We start from the raw sequence: 20,000 nt of genomic DNA on the forward strand, positions 1-20,000 counted from the left end.
TGTATGACAACCTTTCCAACGTTTAGCATGCAAAAACATCACACCCAGATGAATCCATCCTGTATGACAACCTTTCCAACGTTTAGCATGCAAAAACATCACACCCAGATGAATCCATCCTGTATGACAACCTTTCCAACGTTTAGCATGCAAAAACATCACACCCAGATGAATCCATCCTGTATGACAACCTTTCCAACGTTTAGCATGCAAAAACATCACACCCAGATGAATCCATCCTGTATGACAACCTTTCCAACGTTTAGCATGCAAAAACATCACACCCAGATGAATCCATCCTGTATGACAACCTTTCCAACGTTTAGCATGCAAAAACATCACACCCAGATGAATCCATCCTGTATGACAACCTTTCCAACGTTTAGCATGCAAAAACATCACACCCAGATGAATCCATCCTGTATGACAACCTTTCCAACGTTTAGCATGCAAAAACATCACACCCAGATGAATCCATCCTGTATGACAACCTTTCCAACGTTTAGCATGCAAAAACATCACACCCAGATGAATCCATCCTGTATGACAACCTTTCCAACGTTTAGCATGCAAAAACATCACACCCAGATGAATCCATCCTGTATGACAACCTTTCCAACGTTTAGCATGCAAAAACATCACACCCAGATGAATCCATCCTGTATGACAACCTTTCCAACGTTTAGCATGCAAAAACATCACACCCAGATGAATCCATCCTGTATGACAACCTTTCCAACGTTTAGCATGCAAAAACATCACACCCAGATGAATCCATCCTGTATGACAACCTTTCCAACGTTTAGCATGCAAAAACATCACACCCAGATGAATCCATCCTGTATGACAACCTTTCCAACGTTTAGCATGCAAAAACATCACACCCAGATGAATCCATCCTGTATGACAACCTTTCCAACGTTTAGCATGCAAAAACATCACACCCAGATGAATCCATCCTGTATGACAACCTTTCCAACGTTTAGCATGCAAAAACATCACACCCAGATGAATCCATCCTGTATGACAACCTTTCCAACGTTTAGCATGCAAAAACATCACACCCAGATGAATCCATCCTGTATGACAACCTTTCCAACGTTTAGCATGCAAAAACATCACACCCAGATGAATCCATCCTGTATGACAACCTTTCCAACGTTTAGCATGCAAAAACATCACACCCAGATGAATCCATCCTGTATGACAACCTTTCCAACGTTTAGCATGCAAAAACATCACACCCAGATGAATCCATCCTGTATGACAACCTTTCCAACGTTTAGCATGCAAAAACATCACACCCAGATGAATCCATCCTGTATGACAACCTTTCCAACGTTTAGCATGCAAAAACATCACACCCAGATGAATCCATCCTGTATGACAACCTTTCCAACGTTTAGCATGCAAAAACATCACACCCAGATGAATCCATCCGGTATGACAACCTGTCCAAGTTATTGAACTCTCAGGCATTGAACTCTGCGGTTACCCGTATAAAACACTAAATAAAAACTCTGCGGATACCCGTATAAAACACTAAATAAACCCTCTGCGGTTACCCGTATAAAACACTAAATAAACACTCTGCAGTTACCCGTATAAAACACTAAATAAACACTCTGCAGTTACCCGTATAAAACACTAAATAAACACTCTGCAGTTACCCGTATAAAACACTAAATAAACACTCTGCAGTTACCCGTATAAAACACTAAATAAACACTATGCGGTTACCCGTATAAAACACTAAATAAACACTATGCGGATACCCGTATAAAACACTAAATAAACCCTCTGCGGTTACCCGTATAAAACACTAAATAAACCCTCTGCGGTTACCCGTATAAAACACTAAATAAACACTCTGCGGTTACCCGTATAAAACACTAAATAAACACTCTGCAGTTACCCGTATAAACACTAAATAAACACTATGCGGTTACCCGTATAAAACACTAAATAAACACTCTGCGGTTACCCGTATAAAACACTAAATAAACACTCTGCAGTTACCCGTATAAACACTAAATAAACACTATGCGGTTACCCGTATAAAACACTAAATAAACACTATGCGGTTACCCGTATAAAACACTAAATAAACACTATGCGGATACCCGTATAAAACACTAAATAAACCCTCTGCGGTTACCCGTATAAAACACTAAATAAACCCTCTGCGGTTACCCGTATAAAACACTAAATAAACACTCTGCGGTTAGCCGTATAAAACACTAAATAAACACTCTGCAGTTACCCGTATAAACACTAAATAAACACTATGCGGTTACCCGTATAAAACACTAAATAAACACTCTGCGGTTACCCGTATAAAACACTAAATAAACACTCTGCAGTTACCCGTATAAACACTAAATAAACACTATGCGGTTACCCGTATAAAACATTAAATAAATACTCTGCGGTTACCCGTATAAAACACTAAATAAACACTCTGCGGTTACCCGTATAAAACACTACATAAACATTCTGCGGTTACCCGTATAAAACACTACATAAATACTCTGCGGTTACCCGTATAAAACACTAAATAAACACTCTGCGGTTACCCGTATAAAACACTACATAAACATTCTGCGGTTACCCGTATAAAACACTAAATAAACACTCTGCGGTTACCCGTATAAAACACTAAATAAACACTCTGCGGTTACCCGTATAAAACACTACATAAACATTCTGCGGTTACCCGTATAAAACACTAAATAAACACTCTGCGGTTACCCGTATAAAACACTACATAAACATTCTGCGGTTACCCGTATAAAACACTAAATAAACACTCTGCGGTTACCCGTATAAAACACTACATAAACATTCTGCGGTTACCCGTATAAAACACTACATAAATACTCTGCGGTTACCCGTATAAAACACTAAATAAACACTCTGCGGTTACCCGTATAAAACACTACATAAACATTCTGCGGTTACCCGTATAAAACACTAAATAAACACTCTGCGGTTACCCGTATAAAACACTAAATAAACCCTCTGCGGTTACCCGTATAAAACACTAAATAAACACTCTGCGGTTACCCGTATAAAACACTAAATAAACACTCTGCGGTTACCCGTATAAAACACTAAATAAACACTCTGCGGTTACCCGTATAAAACACTACATAAACATTCTGCGGTTACCCGTATAAAACACTAAATTACCTGCAGTTCATTCTTAATACAGCTGCTAGAATCTTGACAAGAACCCCAAAAATGTGATCGTATGGCTTCCTGTTAAGGCTAGGGCTGATTTCAAGGTTTTACTGCTAACCTACAAAGCATTACTACCTATCTCTCTGATTTGGTCCTGCCGTACATACCTACACGTACGCTACGGTCACAAGACGCAGGCCTCCTAACTGTCCCTGGAATTTCTAAGCAAACAGCTGGAGGCAGGGCTTTCTCCAATAGAGCTCTATTTTTATGGAATGGTCTGCCTACCCATGTGAGAGACGCAGACTCGGTCTCAACCTTTAAGTCTTTACTGAAGACTCATCTCTTCAGTGGGTCATATGATTGAGTGTAGTCTGGACCAGGGGTGTGAAGGTGAACGGAACGGTACTGGAGCGGCGAACCGCCCTTGCTGTTTCTGCCTGGCCGGTTCCCCTCTCTCCACTGCGATTCTCTGCCTCTAAGTCACTGGCTGAGTCACTGGCTTAATGGTGCTCTCTCATGCCATGAGAATGTCATCTTAGGTGAAAATTGAAAGAAAGGGGCGGATCCTTAAGAGTTGTACACTCCATCTAACTCGCTCTCTCTCTCTCTCTCTCTCTCTCTCTCTCTCTCTCTCTCTCTCTCTCTCTCTCTCTCTCTCTCTCTCTCTCTCTCTCTCTCTCTCTCTCTCCTCTCCCTCCCTCTCTCCCTCCCTCCCTCCCCTAGCCACGGTGCTTCTACATCTGCATTGCTTGCTGTTTGGGGTTTTAGGCTGGTTTTCTGTATAGTACTTTGTGACATCGTCTGATGTAAAAAGGGCTTTATAAATACATTTGATTGATTGATTGATTGAACTCACAGGCACACAGAATAGCTGAACAAGACTGTGTGCCTCCTTTCTGTCTCTCAGGAGTGGTGTGTACAAAGGGAACGCGTTTGAAAACAGACAGGCTGAGTTAAATGACTCACATGTAGTTATGAGTATAACTACAGGCTGAGCTGGGCTCATAACTACACGCTGAGCCGGGCTCATAACTACACGCTGAGCTAGGCTCATAACCACATGCTGAGCCATGCTCATAACTACACGCTGAGCCGGGCTCAGAACTACACGCTGAGCCGGGCTCATAACTACACGCTGAACTAGGCTCATACCTACAGGCTGAGCTGGGCTCATAACTACACGCTGAGCCGGGCTCATAACTACACGCTGAGCTAGGCTCATAACTACATGCTGAGCTAGGCTCATAACTACACGCAGACCTGGGCGCATAACTACACGCTGAGCCGGGCTCATAACTACAAGCTGAGCCAGGCTCATAACTACACGCTGAGCCGGGCTCATAACTACACGCTGAGCCGGGCTCATAACTACATGCTGAGCCGGGCTCATAACTACACGCTGAGCCAGGCTTATAACTACACGCTGAGCTAGGCTCATAACTACAAGCTGAGCCGGGCTCATAACTACACGCTGAGCTAGGCTCATAACCACACGCTGAGCCGGGCTCATAACTACACGCTGAGCCGGGCTCATAACTACATGCTGAACCAGGCTCATAACTACACGCTGAGCCGGGCTTATAACTACACGCTGAGCTAGGCTCATAACTACACGCTGAGCTAGGCTCATAACTACACGCTGAGCTAGGCTCATAACTACACGCTGAGCTGGGCTCATAACTACACGCAGACCTGGGCTCATAACTACACGCTGAGCCGGGCTCATAACTACACGCTGAGCCGGGCTCATAACTACACGCTGAGCCGGGCCCATAACTACACGCTGAGCCGGGCTCATAACTACACGCTGAGCCGGGCTCATAACTACACGCTGAGCCGGGCTCATAACTACACGCTGAGCCGGGCTCATTACTACACGCTGAGCCGGGCTCATAACTACACGCTGAGCCGGGCTCATAACTACACGCTGAGCCGGGCTCATAACTACACGCTGGAACCCTGATGGACAAGTTTTTTGTTTGCGGAAACAATTTGCCATCTGTCTTCACAAATAAGTTATCTCCCATCTCTCTCTGAGCTGCTACTCTCCATTTGTAATTGTAATATGATGAGGTCTTCTGTGTATTAGTTGATGGAGGGGGTTACTGCTGGCAGTCAAGACATGATGCTCTCTGTGTGTATTTTTTATGATGTGTGCTTAATAGGAAAATGATACCTAATCTAATCTGAGTTGACTGAAACGTTCTTTCCATATTCCAGGGATCATTATATGTGTATTAGAGGGAGTGAATTCCCCTTATTACTGGGAAGGTGTCCTTCATTTTTTGTACACTCTGTGTAGATGTCTACTTTTGATTTCGAGACCAGTGCAGTACTGGTCAAAAGGTGATCTATAAAGGTAACAGGGTCCCACTTGGGGCCCAGCCATAGTATTTTTTAATTTTTTATTTCACCTTTATTTAACCAGGTAGGCAAGTTGAGAACAAGTTCTCATTTACAATTGCGACCTGGCCAAGATAAAGCAAAGCAGTTCGACAGATACAACAACACAGAGTTACACATGGAGTAAAACAAACATACAGTCAATAATACAGTATAAACAAGTCTATATACAATGTGGGCAAAGTAAATACAATATAGCAAGTAAAACACTGGAATGGTAGTTTTGCAATGGAAGAATGTGCAAAGTAGAAATAAAAATAATGGGGTGCAAAGGAGCAAAATAAATACATTAATTAAATACAGTTGGGAAAGAGGTAGTTATTTGGGCTAAATTATAGATGGGCTATGTACAGGTGCAGTAATCTGTGAGCTGCTCTGAGAGTTGGTGCTTAAAGCTAGTGAGGGAGATAAGTGTTTCCAGTTTCAGAGATTTTTGTAGTTCGTTCCAGTCATTGGCAGCAGAGAACTGGAAGGAGAGGCGGCCAAAGAAAGAATTGGTTTTGGGGGTGACTAGAGGGATATACCTGCTGGAGCGTGTGCTACAGGTGGGAGATGCTATGGTGACCAGCGAGCTGAGATAAGGGGGGACTTTACCAAGCAGGGTCTTGTAGATGACATGGAGCCAGTGGGTTTGGCTTTCTCTCTCTGCCAATCTCTCCTCTCTCTCAATTACATTTCAAATTAAGGGCTTTATTGGCACGGGAAACATATGTTTACATTGCCAAAACAAGTGAAATAGATGATCAAAATAAGTTAAATAAACAATGTAAATAAGAACATTTAACATTACACTCACAAAAGTTCAAAACGTATAAAGACATTTCAAATGTCAAATGATGTGCAATTAGTTAAAGTAGAAAAGGGAAAATACATAAATATGGGTTGTATATACAATTGTGTTTCTTCTTCAGTGGTTGCCCTTTTCTTGTGGCAACCGGTCACACATATTGCTGCTATGATGGTACACTGTGGTAGGTGCCACAGTGTGCGAATAGATCTCTCTCTCTCTCTCTCTCTCTCTCCCACTCCCCCGCCCTCTCCCTCTCTCTCTCCCTCTCTCTCTGTCTCTCTCTCTCTCTCTCTGTACTCTCTTTCTCCTTTCTCTCCTCTCTCTCTCTCTCTCTGTACTCTCTTTCTCCTTTCTCTCCTCTCTCTCTCTCTCTCTCTCTCTCTCTCTCTCTCTCTCTCTCTCTCTCTCTCTCTCTCTCTCTCTCTCTCTCTCTCTCTCTCTCTCATCTCTGCACTCTATATCTGTACTCTCTTTCTCCTTTCTCTCCTCTCTCTCTCTGTCTGCCTTTCTCTCTTCCCTCTCTCTCTTTCTATCTCCTCCCTCTCTCTGAGTAGCTGTCAGTTGGTTAGCAGTAGTGTGTCTCTAGGGCTCTGCACACTGTGAGCTTTTTTACGGTGTAAATGGACTGTGTCCCAAATGGCACCCTATTCCCTAAGTAGTGCACTACTATCCATAGGACCCTGGTCAAAAGTAGTGCACTATATAGGGAATAATGTGTCATTTGGGACATAGTTGTTGTCACACAGCAAAACAAGTGTGGCCAACACGGAATACAAGCTGGATGAGATAACAACAAATGTAAGCAAATCACGACAAGACCAGCAAACTGTGAGAAAGAGATGAGAGGAAAAGGAAAGAGACAACATGGGTAGTGAATTGACTCTGGTACTGTAGGGGAAGAGAGACAGATTACATGGTGAAGTGGATAAAGGAGGAGAGGAGGAAATGTGTGCGGCAGCAGAAGAACGGAAAGTTTGGGCAAAAATGAAAGTGTCTGTGTGTGTGTTTAGAGTTAATCTGAGTCCTCTATCACAGACAGAGTGACCACACCTATTTGTTATTGTGGCCGGTCGGCAGTAAACTCCTGGTTTACACACACAGACACACACACACATAGACAGACACACGACTACTGGATGTCTTACGATACTTACTATACTTGTGGGGACCAACTTTTTGGGGACCAACTATTGAGTAAAAATTCAAAATCCTATTTTCCCTAAAACCCCTAACCTTCTCCTTCCTCCTCCCCTCTTTCTCCTCTCCTCCTCCTTCTTTTTCACCTCCTCCCCCTCCTTCCTCCTCTTCTCTTCTTCCTCCTTTCTCCTCTCCTCCTCCTCCTCTTCAACCTTTCTCCTCTCCTCCTGCCTCCTCCCTCCCTCCTCCTCCTCCTCCTCCTCCTTTCTCCTCCTCCTTCTCCTCTCCTCCTCCTAATCTCCTCCTCCTCTGCTCCTTTCTCCTCTCCTTCCTCCTCTCCTTCTCCTAATCTCCTCCTCCTCTCCTCCTTTCTCCTCTCCTTCCTCCTCTCCTCCTCCTAATCTCCTCCTCCTCTCCTCCTTTCTCCTCTCCTTCCTCCTCTCCTTCTCCTAATCTCCTCCTCCTCTCCTCCTTTCTCCTCTCCTTCCTCCTCTCCTTCTCCTAATCTCATCCTCCTCTCCTCCTTCCTCCTCTCCTCTTCATCCCCTCCTCACCCTTTCTCCTCTCCTTCTCCTACTCCTCCTCCTCCTCCCTTCCTCCACCCTCTCCTCCCTCCTCCTCCTCTTCCTCTCTAGTACTCTACAGAGAGAGAATGATAATAATATTTGTAATAATTCATATCACATCCAGCAGGTGTTGTGTCTTTCCCCCTGATACCGTTTTCATTTCCAGTTAAACTGTCAATAGATATTGCTGGTGAGGAGATAATGAGTGGTGGTGGGTGAAATGCGTGTTTTTGTGTGTGCCTGTGTACCTGTTTGTGTGTGCTTGTGCCTGTGTGTATGCCTACGGGTGTGCCTGTGTGTATGTGTTTACTCCCCAGAACAATAAAGTTTGGGTGTGTTTACATGGCGATGCCCTTCAGACAACTCCCGTGTTTGTTGCCATGCGGTGTTGAAAACGGCAACGCCGGCTCGGTTACAACAACAGTCTAGTCAATTGCTATAGTTACCATAAGATCGCTGACTGTTCATGCCAGGAAGATAGAACAATACATTCTTAAAAATACAGATTTCTGATAGACACATTTACACCGTCTAATAATATCTTTCTATAAACTAGGGTACCAGAGAGCACTTCCAGTAGTCGACAGTTTCAAGATGTTACAAAGTAATTGATAATTAAGATTAAGATTAAGATTAAAGGGAAAACATAAATGCATTCAGTATCGCTTAAACCCTTTCTCATGCGTGTAGTCTTCACAGAAACACGTGACATAAAACATTACTTTTCTTTCCTGACATTAATGAAACTGCTGATATTTTATATAAAGATCGAATCAACCCCCACTTCCCTCAATTCTGCTAGCAAATGTGTAATCTTTAGGCAATAAAATCAATTAGTTACGGGGAAGATTAACCTACCAATGGGACATGAACCTCTCTTGGGTAGGGGGCAGTATTTTCACCTTCGGATGAGAAGCGTGCCCAAAGTAAACTGCCTCTTACTCAGGCCCTGAAGCTAGGATATACATATAAGGATGAAAACACTCTAAAGTTTACAAAACTGTTAAAATAATGTCTGTGAGTTTAACAGAATTGATATGGCAGGTGAAAACCTGAGAAAAATCCATCCAGGAAGTGGAATTATTTTCATGTGGCTGTTTTTCAACTCAATGCCTAGGTTAGGATGCCTGGGATGCCTGGGTTAGGAATCAGATTGCAGTTCCTATGGCTTTCACTAGATGTCAACAGTCTTTAGACATGGTTTCAGGCTTTTATTTTGAAAAATGACGAGTAAACAGCCATTTTGGTCAGAGTGGTGGTGGGTGAAGTGCGCCACTCACCTGATTCGAGCGCTGTTTGTTATCTTTCCTTTCCATTGAAAATGGTATTGTCCGGTTGAAATATTATTGATTAATTATTGATTATAAAGACAATTAACAACCTGAGGATGAATTATAAACATCCTTTGACATATTTCGACAAACTTTACCGGTACTTTTAGTATGTATTTGAGAGCCATTGGATTACTGAACAAAACGCACCAACAAAACATAGTTTTTGGGACATAAATAGGGACTTTATCGAACAAACCAAACATTTACTGTGTAACTGGGAGTCTTGTGAGTGCAACCATATGAAGATCATCAAAGGTAAGTGATTAATTTTTTCGCTATTTCTGACTTTAGTGACTCCATTACTTGGCTTGTTGTATGCTTTTTTACACGGGGCGCTGTCCTCAGATAATCGCATGGTATGCTTTCACCGTAAAGCCTTTTTGAAATCTGACACAGCACCTGGATTAACAAGAAGTTCATCTTTAAACCGATGTATAACACTTGTATGTTTTATGAATGCTTATTATGTGTATTCTTACATTTTGAATTTGGCACTCTGCAACTTTACCGGATGTTGGCCAGGTGAGACCTGTAACATCTTATGCTTCACGGAGTCTTGGCTGAACGATGACAATATAGACATACAGCTGCCTGGATATACGATGTGCCGGCAGGATAGAACAGCAGTGTCTGTAAGAATAGGGGCGGCGGACTATGTATTTTTGTAAACAACAGCTGGTGCACGAAATCCAAGGAAGTCTCAAGCTATTGCTCGCCTGAGTACAGCATGATAAACTTAGACCACAACACCTACCGAGAGAGTTCTCATCTTTATTCTTCATAGCTGTTTACATACCACCTCAGTCAGAGGTTGGCACTAAGACAGCATTGAAAGAGTTGTATTCCACCATAAGCAAACAAGAAAACACACCCCCAGAGACGGCACTCCTAGTCGCGGGAGACTTTAATGTAGGGTAACTTAACTAAACTAAATAAAGGTGAAATAAAAAATGAAATAAATCAAATGAAAATGTCACTGTAAGGTTTACACCTGTTGTATTTGGCCCATGTGACTCTACTAAAATATGATTTGATTTGATTTAGCTATTGACTTACACATTGAAGTTGATCCTGTAACATTCCTGGATATTGCTGTGCTACACTTTTTTGAGATCTAGGAAGTGCACTGTGATCTCGTAACATTTCGTTTCTCCCTATGTCCTGGTGTGAAAGCAGTTTTCATGGGCACGCATATCCTAAATAATTTATGTGATTGCAAAATCGATGCTTCTAACAGAAAGAGTAACTTTAACAAGATTAATAAAACTAAAATGTATACTATCATTAACGGGTTTCCTCAATAATTGTGCATAATAGTTGTTTGATCTGCATTTGATGTCTAGCTTTTTAGTTACAAGGGGACTTTATTAGTTATCGCTGATTCAGCAAAGGATTTTCTGAATTACTGTCTAGTAATGAAGAGCTTGTGTGACACCACACACGATCCAACAACAGACAACAGATCACTGACTGTGTGTCTCTGTTCCCTGCAAAGTACATTATACTACCCACTGTTCCCAGGCCAGTCAACCCACTGTTCCCAGGCCAGTCAACCCACTGTTCCCAGGCCAGTCAACCCACTGTTCCCAGGCCAGTCAACCCACTGTTCCCAGACCAGTCAACCCACTGTTCCCAGGCCAGTCAACCCACTGTTTCCAGGCCAGTCAACCCACTGTTCCCAGGCCAGTCAACCCACTGTTCCCAGACCAGTCAACCCACTGTTCCCAGACCAGTCAACCCTCTGTTCCCAGACCAGTCAACCCACTGTTCCCAGACCAGTCAAACCACTGTTCCCAGGCCAGTCAACCCACTGTTCCCAGGCCATCATTGAAAATAAGAATGAGTTCATAACTGACTTTGACTAGTTAAATAAAGAAACATTTTTTAGAAGATTGGATGTACTGTGTGCTCTTTGGTGTGTGCGTCTATTCTTTCTTTCTTTCTTTCTTTCTTTCTTTCTTTCACTCATGACTGCCCAAATGTAAAACTACAATCCCTGCATTTATTTCCTATTTCCTCCCTTCCTGAAAACCTTCAAAGCCTTTCTCATCGTTAGGATGATGACACACTGCACGGTGAGGACCACTGTAAAAAAAATAAGAGAGAGAGAGTCAGAGAGAGCGAGACGTCATGAAAGCGAGAGAGAGATATGTTTTTTTCCCTCCACTTCCTCTCTTCTGTTTTCTTAATTGGTGTGCCTTATCCACCCACCAGCTGCCATGGGCCCCATCACGGAGCCCCTCACCAGGCAATTACTGTCTGGGTTTTTACTGCGTGAAGACAATCCAGACCGACATCCAGAGCCCCCCAGGGCTCAGCCTCGGCTTGCCCAATGACGGGGGGGCAAACCCGGTCAAACGGCGGCCTGCCACCCCCTCCTTCTGGAGCCTCCCAGAGCTGACAAATGTGAACAGATATGAGCTAAGAACCAACTAGGGAGGGAGGGAAATAGAAGGAGGGAGAGGAAGAAAGAGAAGAGGGAGGGGAAGGAGGGAGAGGAGGATAGAGGGCATGGTGAGAGAGTCGTGAGCAGGAAGGTAGCTAGTCATGTCTAGTCAAACTTGGAAGAGAGGAGAGATGAGTGAGGGAGAGAGGGAGGTAGAGAGGGAGGGAGTACCCAATCAGCCGCTGGGCTCCACCCCCCCCCCCCTCAGGAACATGACGTGATGTGAACTGATATGAGCTAAAAAGCATCCAGTACGAAAGCGAGGGAGGGAGGGAGGGAGGGAGCAATGGGGGGAAAGGTAGCTAGTCAAGCCCAGTCATACACTGTTGCACACCCAGGCCCTTGCAGACTAATAAATGTAGACAGATATGAGCTGGAAGACAGAGAAGGATGGGAGGGAGGCAAGTGAAGGACAGAGAACAAGAGGTAGACAACGAGCGAGAACGAGTGATGTGAGATAGACAGCAGGGAAAGTAAAGAGAAAGCGAGCGAGACGGAGGACGGAAGGAGGAGGGAAGTAGAGACAGGAAAAGGAAGGGGAATGGAATGATGGATGAAGAACGAAAGAGAGGAGACGAGGTCTGACAGTTTGGTTTAGCGACGCATGAGAAGAAAGAGTAACTGAGGTAAGACAGAAAGAAAGAAAGAATGTAGGAAAGAAAGAAGATGGACTGAGAGAAGCTGTACTGAGAACCATGAACAGCAGTTGACTTGAATTCACTCTGTGACTGAAGGTGAAACTCGATCCATGTAAAGGAAAGGATGGTGAGAAATGGAAGAGAAGGACAGTAAGTGTCAGATAGGACGAGTTGCTAAAATGCACAGGAGAAAAAGGGGATAACCAAAAAATGATAGAAGAGAGGGAAAACTGAAAGACAGGAGGAGAGAGGGAAAACTGAAAGACAGGAGGAGAGAGGGAAAACTGAAAGACAGGAGGAGAGAGGGATAACTGAAAGACAGGAGGAGAGAGGGAAAACTGAAAGACAGGAGGAGAGAGGGATAACTGAAAGACAGGAGGAGAGAGGGAAAACGGAAAGACAGGAGGAGAGAGGGAAAACTGAAAGACAGGAGGAGAGAGGGATAACTGAAAGACAGGAGGAGAGAGGGATAACTGAAAGACAGGAGGAGAGAGGGAAAACTGAAAGACAGGAGGAGAGAGGTATAACTGAAAGACAGGAGGAGAGAGGGAAAACTGAAAGACAGGAGGAGAGAGGGAAAACTGAAAGACAGGAGGAGAGAGGGATAACTGAAAGACAGGAGGAGAGAGGGATAACTGAAAGACAGGAGGAGAGAGGGATAACTGAAAGACAGGAGGAGAGAGGGAAAACTGAAAGACAGGAGGAGAGAGGGAAAACTGAAAGACAGGAGGAGAGAGGGATAACTGAAAGACAGGAGGAGAGAGGGATAACTGAAAGACAGGAGGAGAGAGGGATAACTGAAAGACAGGAGGAGAGAGGGAAAACTGAAAGACAGGAGGAGAGAGGGATAACTGAAAGACAGGAGGAGAGAGGGAAAACGGAAAGACAGGAGGAGAGAGGGAAAACTGAAAGACAGGAGGAGAGAGGGATAACTGAAAGACAGGAGGAGAGAGGGATAACTGAAAGACAGGAGGAGAGAGGGATAACTGAAAGACAGGAGGAGAGAGGGATAACTGAAAGACAGGAGGAGAGAGGGAAAACTGAAAGACAGGAGGAGAGAGGGATAACTGAAAGACAGGAGGAGAGAGGGAAAACTGAAAGACAGGAGGAGAGAGGGATAACTGAAAGACAGGAGGAGAGAGGGAAAATGGAAAGACAGGAGGAGAGAGGGAAAACTGAAAGACAGGAGGAGAGAGGGATAACTGAAAGACAGGAGGAGAGAGGGATAACTGAAAGACAGGAGGAGAGAGGGAAAACTGAAAGACAGGAGGAGAGAGGTATAACTGAAAGACAGGAGGAGAGAGGGAAAACTGAAAGACAGGAGGAGAGAGGGAAAACTGAAAGACAGGAGGAGAGAGGGATAACTGAAAGACAGGAGGAGAGAGGGATAACTGAAAGACAGGAGGAGAGAGGGAAAACTGAAAGACAGGAGGAGAGAGGGAAAACTGAAAGACAGGAGGAGAGAGGGATAACTGAAAGACAGGAGGAGAGAGGGAAAACAGAAAGACAGGAGGAGAGAGGGAAAACTGAAAGACAGGAGGAGAGAGGGATAACTGAAAGACAGGAGGAGAGAGGGATAACTGAAAGACAGGAGGAGAGAGGGAAACTGAAAGACAGGAGGAGGAGAGGTATAACTGAAAGACAGGAGGAGAGAGGGAAAACTGAAAGACAGGAGGAGAGAGGGAAAACTGAAAGACAGGAGGAGAGAGGGATAACTGAAAGACAGGAGGAGAGAGGGATAACTGAAAGACAGGAGGAGAGAGGGATAACTGAAAGACAGGAGGAGAGAGGGAAAACTGAAAGACAGGAGGAGAGAGGGATAACTGAAAGACAGGAGGAGAGAGGGAAAATGGAAAGACAGGAGGAGAGAGGGAAAACTGAAAGACAGGAGGAGAGAGGGATAACTGAAAGACAGGAGGAGAGAGGGATAACTGAAAGACAGGAGGAGAGAGGGATAACTGAAAGACAGGAGGAGAGAGGGATAACTGAAAGACAGGAGGAGAGAGGGAAAACTGAAAGACAGGAGGAGAGAGGGATAACTGAAAGACAGGAGGAGAGAGGGAAAACTGAAAGACAGGAGGAGAGAGGTATAACTGAAAGACAGGAGGAGAGAGGGAAAACTGAAAGACAGGAGGAGAGAGGGAAAACTGAAAGACAGGAGGAGAGAGGGATAACTGAAAGACAGGAGGAGAGAGGGATAACTGAAAGACAGGAGGAGAGAGGGATAACTGAAAGACAGGAGGAGAGAGGGAAAACTGAAAGACAGGAGGAGAGAGGGATAACTGAAAGACAGGAGGAGAGAGGGAAAACGGAAAGACAGGAGGAGAGAGGGAAAACTGAAAGACAGGAGGAGAGAGGGATAACTGAAAGACAGGAGGAGAGAGGGAAAACTGAAAGACAGGAGGAGAGAGGGATAACTGAAAGACAGGAGGAGAGAGGGATAACTGAAAGACAGGAGGAGAGAGGGAAAACTGAAAGACAGGAGGAGAGAGGGAAAACGGAAAGACAGGAGGAGAGAGGGAAAACTGAAAGACAGGAGGAGAGAGGGATAACTGAAAGACAGGAGGAGAGAGGGATAACTGAAAGACAGGAGGAGAGAGGGAAAACTGAAAGACAGGAGGAGAGAGGTATAACTGAAAGACAGGAGGAGAGAGGGAAAACTGAAAGACAGGAGGAGAGAGGGATAACTGAAGTGCAAGAGAATGTTCGTAGTAACGGTTTCAATACTCTCCTCACCTCTCCACTTTGGTAGAGGATGTGTGGTGAGTGTTCAAGTACAAAATGGCTGCCACAAGGCTGCTATAAGTGGGTGCTATACACTGAGTGTAAAAAACATTATGAACACCTTAATATTGAGCTGCACACCCTTTTGCCCTCATAACAGCCTCAGTTCGTCAGGACATTGACTCAACAAGGTGTTGAAAGCGTTTCACAGGGATTCTGGCCCTTGTTGACTCCAATGCTTCACAAAGTTGTGTGAATTTGGCTGGATGTACTTTTGCGTGGTGGACCATTCTTGATACACACGTGAAAAACCCTGCAGCATTGCAGTTCTTGACCCAATCTCATACCTGCGCACCTGGCACATAGTACCATACCCCGTTCAAAGGCACTTATATGTTTTCTCTTGCCCATTCACCCTCTGAATGGCACACACACGATATCTAAGGAAGTCTCAATATTTTGCTTGTCTGAGGGAGAGTAACTCATGATAAGCTGTAGACCACACTATCTACCTAGAGAGTTTTCATCTGTATTCTTCATAGCTGTCTACATACCACCACAGACCGAGGCTGGCACTAAAACATCACTCAATGAGCTGTGTTCCACCATAAGCAAACAGGAAATCGCTCATCCAGAGGCTCCTAGTGGCTGGGAACTTTAATGCAGGGAAACTTAAATCAGTTTTACCTCATTTCTATCAGCATATTACATGTGCAACCAGAAGGGAAAAAAATCCAGACCATCTTTACTCCACACACAGAGATGCGTACAAAGCTCTCCCTCGCCCTCCATTTGGCAAATCTGACCATAACTCTATCCTCCTGAATCCTACTTACAAGCAAAAAATGTAAGCAGAAAGCACCAGTGACTAGGTCTATAAAATGTGGTCAGATGAAGCAGATGCTAAACTACAGGACTGTTTTGCTCCACAGACTGGAATATGTTCTGGGACTTTTCTGATGGCATTGAGGAGTACACCACATCAGTTACTGGCTTTATCAATAAGTGCATCCAGGATGAACGTCCCCACAGGTACCATACGTACCTACCCCAACCAGAAGCGAGCCTACCAGACAAGCTAAATAACTTCTATGCTCGCTCCAAGGCATATAACACTGATGCACACATGAGAGCATCAGCTGTTCCGGACGACTGTGATAACACGCTCTCCGCAGCCGGTGTGAGTAAGACCTTTAAACAGGTCAACATTCACAAGGCTGCTGGGCAAGACGGATTACCAGGACGTGTACTCCAAGCATGCGCTGGCCAACTGACAAGTGTCTTCACTGACATTTTCAACCTCTCCCTGTCCAAGCCTGTAATACCAACATGTTTCAAGCAGACCACCATAGTCTCTGTGCCCAAGAACACTAAGGTAAACTGCCTAAATGACTACCGACCTGTAGCACTGTTAAGAGAATAATGTTCTCAATGTTCATAAACTGAACTTCAATTAAGTACTCAGTCTGCAACCCAGAATTTGTAAGATACTGGTTGAAATGAAAACAGACAGAGGCCCAGCCTACAATAGTCAAATGTTTATTCACGAGATCGCTACCCTGTTGTACAAAACCATACATTTTATACCGGCTCCTTACACACATACCGTCACACACAAACAGTAGGTATCCTACGCACATACTGTATCACTACCCAGCCGACAAAGATTAGGGAGACCGTGAGAAGCACTCCCTGTGCTCCCCCAAGATTAAGGAGACTGTGAGAAGCACTCCCTGTGCTCCCCCAAGATTAAGGAGACTGTGAGAAGCACTCCCTGTGCTCCCCCAAGATTAAGGAGACTGTGAGAAGCACTCCCTGTGCTCCCCCAAGATTAAGGAGACTGTGAGAAGCACTCCCTGTGCTCCCCAAGATTAAGGAGACTGTGAGAAGCACTCCCTGTGCTCCCCCAAGATTAAGGAGACTGTGAGAAGCACTCCCTGTGCTCCCCCAAGATTAAGGAGACTGTGAGAAGCACTCCCTGTGCTCCCCCAAGATTAAGGAGACTGTGAGAAGCACTCCCTGTGCTCCCCCAAGATGAAGGAGACTGTGAGAAGCACTCCCTGTGCTCCCCCAAGATTAAGGAGACTGTGAGAAGCACTCCCTGTGCTCCCCCAAGATTAGGGAGACCGTGAGAAGTACTCCCTGTCCTCCCCCAAGATTAGGGAGACCGTGAGAAGTACTCCCTGCCCTCCCCCAAGATTAGGGAGACCGTGAGAAGCACTCCCTGCCCTCTCCCAAGAGTAGGGAGACCGTGAGAAGCACTCCCTGTCCTCCCCCAAGATTAGGGAGACCGTGAGAAGTACTCCCTGCCCTCCCCCAAGATTAGGGAGACCGTGAGAAGAACTCCCTGCCCTCTCCCAAGAGTAGGGAGACCGTGAGAAGCACTCCCTGTCCTCCCCCAAGATTAGGGAGACCGTGAGAAGTACTCCCTGTCCTCCCCCAAGATTAGGGAGACCGTGAGAAGTACTCCCTGCCCTTTCCAAATCTCTCAGAGGCCCCTAGCCAGGTCGGGACCGAATTTTGCTCAGACAGTCTGTGTTTAAGATACTATAAAGACATATTGTACAGATATATTGTTTTACCCTAGTTCTGACTAAAACTACACTCATCATTTATTATCATTTTACTGACTAAAACTACACACATCATTAAGAACATTTTTATGATTCTAATCAATTTCATACAATTATATGGTTTCAGGGTGGAATATTCAAATCATTAATTTAAACATATAAATTCCATTATCAAGCATTCACGTCTGTAGCCATGAAATACTTTGAAATGCTGGTCATGTCTCACATCAACACCATTATCCCAGAAACCCTAGAACCACTCCAATTTGCATACCGCACCACCAGATCCACAGATGATCTCTATTGCACTCCACACTGCCCTTTCCCACCTGGTCAAAAAGAACACCTATGTGTGAATGCTATTCATTGACTACAGCTCAGCGTTCAACACCATAGTGTCCTCAAAGCTCATCTCTAAGCTATGGACACTGGGACCAAACACCTCCCTCTACAACTGCATCTTGGACTCCCTGACAGGCCACCCCCAGGTGGTAAGGGTAGGTAACAACACATCCACCATGCTGATCCTCAACACGGGGGCCCCTCAGGGGTGCGTGCTCAGTGCCCTCCTGTACTTCCTGTTCACTCATGACTGTACAACCAGGCACAACTCCAACACCATCATTAAGTTTGCTGATGACAGTTGTAGGCCTGATCACCGACAACGATGAGACAGCCTATAGGGAGGAGGTCAGAGACCTGACCGTGTGGTGCAAGGACAACAACATCTCCCTCAAAGTGATCAAGACAAAGGAGATGATTGTGGACTACAGGAAAAAGATAATCGAGCACACCCCCATTCTCATCAATGGGTTTGTAGTGTAGCAGGTTGAGAGCTTCAAGATCCTTGCCGTCCACATCACCAACAAACTTACATGGTCCAAGCACACCAAGACAGTCGTGAAGAGGGCACGACAAAACATATTCCTCCTCAGGAGACTGAAAAGATTTGGCATGGGTCCTCAGATCCTCAAAATGTTTTACAGCTGCACCCTCGAGAACATCCTGGCGGGTTGCATCACTGCCTGGTATGGCAACTGCTCGGCCTCCTACCACAAGGCACTACAGAGGGTAGTGCGTACGGCCCAGTACATCACCGGGGCCAAGCTTCCTGCCATCCAGCAAATCTATAGCAGTCGTGTCAGAGGAAAGCCCTAAAAATGGTCAAATACTCCAGCCACACTAGTCATAGACAGTTCTCTCTGCTACCGCACGGCAAGCGGTACCGGAGCTCCAAGTCTAGGTCCAAGAGGCTTCTAAACTGAATCATTACCCAAGCTATAAGACTCCTGAACAGCTAATCAAATGGCTACCCAGATTATTTGCATTGCTGCTGCTACTCTCTGTTATTATCTATGCATAGCCACTTTATGAACTCTACCTACATGTACATAATTACCTCAATTACCTCGGCACCTGTGCCCCTGCACATTGACACATGACTCTGTATTGGTACCCTCTGTATAGAGCCTCGCTAATGTTATTTACTGTTGCTTACTGTTATTTACTGCTCTTTAATTATTTGTTATTCTTCTCTCTTACTTTGTGGGGGGGATTTTCTTAAAACATTACACACACACACACACATGCACGACACACATACAAAAATAAACAATTACACTTTCATAGACACACATTCACACACACACTCTGTCTGTTGATGTCAACTTATCAAGTATGGCACATTCAACAGATGGTCGCATTATGGAGGACAATACAGTCAATTTCATACCACACAAGCACACACACACAAATGCAAGCACACACACACACACACAAATGCAAGCACACACACAAATGCAAGCACACACACACACACACAAATGCAAGCACACACACACACAAATGTGCGCACACACACAGAGAGAGAGAGACAGTCAGGCATGCTTACACACACAACACGCAAACACGCAAACACACACACAATCTTGTATCTTGTAGACTTTTAACCTAACAGCATTCACAAATTAAAAGTAGCACACCTCCCAGACTTTGATTTTGTTACTTTTCCCACAGTTAAATATATATATATAATTATAAATATATAATTAAACGTGGGAAAACATGCTTGTATCTTCACAGTATGTGTGTGTGTGTGCGTGTGTGTGTGTGTGTGTGAGTGTGTGTGTGTGTGTATGTGTGTGTGTGTGTGTGTGTGTGTGTGTGTGTGTGTGTGTGTGTGTGTGTGTGTGTGTGTGTGTGT

Source organism: Oncorhynchus gorbuscha, unplaced genomic scaffold, assembly GCF_021184085.1.
Source record: "Oncorhynchus gorbuscha isolate QuinsamMale2020 ecotype Even-year unplaced genomic scaffold, OgorEven_v1.0 Un_scaffold_561, whole genome shotgun sequence".
Taxonomy (NCBI): Eukaryota; Metazoa; Chordata; class Actinopteri; order Salmoniformes; family Salmonidae; genus Oncorhynchus; species Oncorhynchus gorbuscha.